Raw genomic sequence first — 6305 nt, 5'->3', positions numbered from 1 at the left:
TTTTCTTGGGAAGCAGTGCAAATCCGGTAACCGGTCTGTTAGGGAAATCTTGAGAGAGAAAATAACCTTGTTCACACCACAACACATCATGGAAATAGCTCATAATTAATCTCGGACTAACATGCTCAAGGAGGTCAGGTAAGTGGGACGATGAGGACTGATGGGAAGGAGAGGTGTAGAGGAACTCCTGGTCATAGGCGCTATGAGAGCCTCAGGGAAGCCACGGGATGGCTATCCAATATGAAGGCTAGCTAGAGGCCACCATGTCTCCTTGTCACCTTGGATCGGCCATGATATCATCTTGACGAGCAAATGTTGTCCTCCTGTGCGTTTCTAGAACGAAGGACGGTCTGAAGAACAGAGAATGTGACTCCAACTAAGGAGAGCCCAACAGAGGGTGGTCTGAAGAATAGAGAACATGACTACAACTAACAAGAGCACAATGTGGATCATCGCTATTTCTGATGTTTGCGTGTGGCGAGTTGTCGCCATGTAATTAAGTCACAAAAGGTAATTAGTTCACAAATATTTATCCATGCAAATATTATTCCTCCATCACATTTAGCTTGCTCTAGGAGAACGAATCTTCAACTCGTTTCTATCCCAAAAAAGCATACACCAAAAATAGCATGAAACTAAAGGCCCCAACATTAGATCTCCCAACACACGACCAAGGTTCTTTCTTTCAATTATATCAGCAATAAACCAATTGTCTAGCATGTAAGTGCAACTATGCAGGGGCGGAGCCACGATTTGGACATGAGGGGGGCGAAAAGCCGACATTCACAAAATTCATGGAATATCACAATATTTTAAGTCTCACGATAGCGTTGATGACAAATCATAATATATTTGTTTGAAACTACAAAAGAATGGTACATTTTTTAGGGGAGAATGGTACATTTCTATTAACTTAAATTGAGCTCTACAACCACCAGCGTTGAACAAATTGATAATGTGAACTCCGGTATGTTCCTTACCATTAAAGAAAATCATGCAATGTTGAAGAAAATCATTTTGTTTCAAAAACGTGTGTTTACTAGGCGAAGAAGTTTGTCCGGTTGTCGCGGCCTACGCTAGAAGATTTATGACCAACCATAGTAATCTACTATCAACGATTTAGTATGTTGTAGTTTTTTTTTAAAAAAAGGAGGAGGACCCCGGCCTCTGCATCTGGACGATGCATACTGCCACTTTATTAATTATTCTTACAAGACCTTACAACGTCATACAACAGTAAGACTAAAGCCACTGTCTAAGCAACAACTGTCGCTACTCCTATCCAATTGATGAAGGGGCACTGATAGTCTGGGCCTAATACCAAACAGACATCGCAGCTAAACCTAAACATCTAAGACCAGAGGTCCCAACCAGGACGCCTGCCGGGTATGGGGCACCTACCAGTCCACCACGACGCCTGATAACGTCACCCTCCTGCGCGAGTCCCTCGCCACACATCGGGCGCCGAGTCTCTACTGCGCCACGCCGCGGAGAAACTCCACCATTAATGTGCAGGATGAATCACCGCTCCACCAATTATTCCGTCCACTGGTCCCTCGAGCCCGTGTACACCTCCAAAAATGACGTCACAAGAGGGACACGACACAATAATGCCGCCATCATCCGATCTACTGATCTAGGGTTTTCCCCGGAGGTAGCAGATAGTGGCCTGAAACTTCTCAATAGCGATGCCTTCAACAAGAGAACGTCATCGAATAGTGCCGCCATCACCGGCCTCGGCAGCAGCCGCGAGCAGGTCTTCACCCAGATCTGTTCCAATGGCCTCCATCAAGCGTCTTGTGCACGGATCGTCCACCATCGCGTCGCCCATCGTGAGTCCACCGCCGCCGACACATACTCCGCCGTCCGGGGCCGCCGCCCCGGGATCCAGCCCTCGCTGGCCGCCGGAACGAAGCCACCGAGCCCCATCGAGAGCGGCCAACGGGGGCGGAGAAGCTAGATCCGGCCTAGCCCGGCCAGGATCCGGCATCTCCCCGCGCTGAAGCTAAGGTTGCGCCCGCAGGCCAGATCCGAGCCGGATCCGCGCCTGCGCTGCCGCCCCTGCGCCAGCCCCAATCCGCCGCCACGCCATGGTCTTGCACCGTGCAGCCACCACGGCCTGGACACCCGCCCGCACCGCACGACCGAGAGCCCCGCCGCCGCCACGCCCCGCACCAGCATCACGCCCCCGCCGCGTCGCCGCATCTCGCGCTGCCGCCACACACCGGGAGGGGAAGAGAACCCCGCCGCCGCCGACGCCCACGGGCTTCGCCCGGCGGCGGCGGCAGGGGAAGGGAGGTTGGAGGAGGCGGCCGCGGAGTTGAGGCTAGGGTTTGCCTGGCGGCAGGCGAAGGGATGTTGTAGTTTTACTTGTTTAAAATTATCCAACGGTCAAATTGGCAACCAAAGACGAGATTTTTAGCTCTAGATGGTTGCAAACATCCAGCTAGAAATGGGCAAGTTTTTTTTTTTGCGAGAATAGAAATGGGCAAGTTGATACTCTAGTTGAGTCCGTTCTTGACTAGAAAAGACTACTCCTTCCTTCCGGAAATAGTTGTCATAGAAATGGATGTATCTAGACTTATTTTAGTTATAGATACATCCATTTTATCAATCTTTAGGACAAGGGAACCGGCTCCTCTAACTTAGCTACTGTGAAGTTAGGAGCCTAACTTAGCCACATTTCATCCGTTGGATCTAGAATAAATAGCTGAGATCTGTCGCTACAGTTCTTAAACAGTGTCAACTGCTACAGGTAACAAACAGTGATTTTAGCTACAGTGCTCGTCCAAACAGTATGCTACAGCCCCATGTGAACAGTGCAGAATCTTGGCCATCTATTTCCCATCTGATGGTTCACAGACTAAGTTAGGGTACTGTTTCCCTAACTTCATAGGAGCGAAGTTAGAGGAGCCGGTTCCTAGGACAAGTATTTCCGGACAGAGGTAGTATATGATAAGAAAAATCCATCATTGTGCATGTATTAGACACAGCAAAGAAGTCTTTTTTTTCTAGAATACGCACAAATGTGTCATTTATTAAAGAGGAGAAAAGTCACATCAGATAAGTCATGTCGTGGATTGAAAATGCACAAGATACTATTATGCTAATTAACCAGATTAAGATCACAATTCATGAAAACAGGATTCAATCCTGGTCGTCTGGCTAGCGACTTCTAACTGTATTCTGATGATCTGATCTGCATGCATCTAGTTGATCGTATGCAGACAGCGGACAGGGAGTCGTCGTCAGCGCACTAGCAGGACACGCACAATGGCGTATGACACGAGCGGTGGCTGGCGACGGCGATAAATGCCATAATCGGTGAAGGAAAATAGATCAACCGATCGGATGGATTTGATTATCTGTAGGCCAAACAATAGCCAGTCACGTACACATCTATGGGCTATTGGGCTAATGAAGTAATTAGCTGCGGCCATTAGCAATGTACAGTACAGGGCCTGCTAAAATTTGTTGAGGGGGGCGAGCGATTGGCAGGGGTCTAGCCCCTGCTCGCCCCCCTTGTCTCCGCCCCTGCAACTATGCCTAAGAAAACACGGTGCTGACACAAAAAAATAGATGCAACTCAAAGATTTACGAACAACTAAACAACAAAGATAAAAAAAATATGAGGTGGGATTCGGTAACAACACCATGAGTCCATGACACTCAGTCGAAGGATCGATAACACCACACAATGGGATGCTACAAGTTAGAAGTAGCATACGGATGTTATTTGATCCTTTTTTGACATTCAGTTTCAGTCAAATTGGTAGGTAACACTTTTTCTCGGGAAGCAGTGCAGATCCGGTAACCGGTCTGTTACGGAAATCTTAAGAAAGAAAATAACCTTGTTCACACCACAACACATCATGGAAATAGCTCATAATTAATCTCAGGTTAACATGCTCAAGGAGGTCAGGTAAGTGGGACGATGAGGACTGATGGGAAGGAGAGGTGTAGAGGAACTCCTGGCCATAGGCGCTATGAGAGCCTCAGGGAAGCCACAGGATGACTACCCAGCATGAAGGCTAGCGAGAGGCCACCATGTCTCCTTGTCACCTTGGATCGGCCATGATATCGTCTTGACGAGCAAATGATGTTCTCATGTGCGTCTCTAGAACGAAGGACAGTCTGAAGAACAGAGAACATGACTCCAACTAAGGAGAGCACAATAGAGGATGGTCTGAAGAATAGAGAACATGACTACAACTAACAAGAGCACAATGTGGATCATCGCTATTTCTGATGTTTGCGTGTGGCGAGTTGTCGCCATGTAACTAAGTCACAAAAGATAATTAGTTCACAAATATTTATCCATGGAAATAGTATTCCTCCATCACATTTAGCTTGTTCTAGGAGAACGAATCTTCAACTCGTTTCTATCCCAAAAAAGCATACACCAAAAATAGCATGAAACTAAAGGCCCCAACATTAGATCTCCCAACACACGACCAAGGTTCAGGAATCAATCAATTGTCTAGCACGTAGCTGGTGCAACTATGCCTAAGAAAACACGGTGCTGACACAAAAAAATAGGCGCAACTAAAGATTTACGACCAACTAAACAATAGAGATCAAACAAACAACCTAGGGAAGAGATCAACTGAATAACAATTTCAATGATTACATTGGAATTAAATATGATTTGGCTCAAAGAACACGATGATTACAACGACGCACATAGGCGAATATAACAATTTCAAGAAATTAAGTGAATGTCTCATACTAACTACTAAAGCCAAATAAAAATGAGATGAGATCGGCGCATGTAGCTGGCCTCCTGGTACATGGGAGCGAAAGGAATTGAACCGAACCCCATATCAAAGAACTGCATTTTCATCATCATATCGCTTCCACAGAAGTTGGTGCCGGGGTAGCCACTCTAGACCAGGGTGTCGAGGCCCCCTCTGAAGCTCACCATGTCAAGTCAGTCCTCCTGCTACTGAGGTGGTGCCGGATACAATACGGGAGAGCCCATGTCTATGTTGCCGGTGGTGACACATGGAGCTGGAGGTGGCCCATGGGAATGGATTTTTGCCATGTGTTCGGTGATGCTCTTGAGAAGCACGTCCACTTTGTAGCCAACTTTGACGAGCTGCTCGATGTTGAGGCCAACGAGGACCGAGGGGTCACCATGCATGATTTTGTGAAGGAGGTACCTGGTCTCGCTGTCCTCGCACTCACGGCGTGTCTTGTCGATCCGGTCCCGGAGCTTCTCAATGCGCTTGGTGATGAAGATCTCCTGGTTCATCGCCTCCTTGCACGGCCCCAGCTCTGGCAGGCTTTTGAATTGATTCAGGATACCCACTGCCTCGGCGTGGGAAGGGAACACCTCTGGCGCTATCTTACCCTCTTCGTACACCAGTGCGCAGGTCTTGCCATCGCACAGGATGGCTAGTTCATCCGCCTTCTTCATGAGGCCCTTGAGGCGCTTCTTGAATCTATCGCGCCGGGTTGAGTCATGGGGGATGTACTTGAGGGTCACGTTGCGAGGCATTGCTGGCAAGAGATAAAACAAGCGAAGGAAAAGAAAGTTGTTGGTTTCGATGAGGGAGGAGGGGTGATTTATAATGGAGGGGTTACCGTGATTTGGTAAGGGTTTATTGTGACAGGTACGAAGAAGATTGCCTTATTTAGTACTTGTGAACGCGATCGAATATCTAGCAGATCTTTGACCCGACTTTAATTGTGCCCATCTGTAAATTTGGCGTCCATTTAAACCTACCAAATTGAGCGCGATAGCGCATGACCGTTCCCCCGATATCGCTTCCGATATCACGGGAGCGAGACATATCATACGCGTGCTAATGATTTCCCCATGATGTGTGTGTAAGCTTCACGCGTCGCAATGCCATCCTTCAAAGCCCATCAAGCCATCCAAATGAATGGGCCGAACACAAGCCTTGCTCCTATCGGTCAGGCCCATAAATACACTAATTTTGTACCAAACTAGTAAAAAATACTTGAACAAAACCACATCGCTGGAAGGAACAAAAAAGGTCAAAGGAAAAATAAAAAAATGAACAAGCTCAAAAATAAATAAAATAAATAAATAATGAACAAAAAAAATTTGTGGCTCTGCAGAATTCTCATTACAGACCAGTCTAAAAATGACCCGCCTGTGATATTGTGTTCCAGAGACAAAAATTAACCAATATTTGTCACTGAATGGCTGCTTTATTTGACTCGTTTGAGGTCATCTAATAGATCCGCCCCTTCGTGTTTCCCGGCTGTCAGCGTTGTTGTGTATTTGGGTTGTTATATCCATCGTCGTGCACTGTCCGTCAGGTCTCCATTACAAA

The 6305-nt window shown here is 47.1% G+C and overlaps 1 pseudogene; it reads right to left on the bottom strand.

Annotated features, from left to right (window-relative positions):
* Positions 1–274: 274 nt before the first annotated feature.
* On the bottom strand, positions 275–5500 carry LOC119339987 (annotated as a pseudogene).
* Between the last annotated feature and the right edge of the window lie 805 nt (positions 5501–6305).

Source organism: Triticum dicoccoides, chromosome 7B (genome assembly GCF_002162155.2).
Source record: "Triticum dicoccoides isolate Atlit2015 ecotype Zavitan chromosome 7B, WEW_v2.0, whole genome shotgun sequence".
NCBI lineage: Eukaryota > Viridiplantae > Streptophyta > Magnoliopsida > Poales > Poaceae > Triticum > Triticum dicoccoides.
The sequence above is the reverse complement of the archived record's forward strand: the minus strand, read 5'-3'. Positions and strand labels throughout refer to the sequence as shown.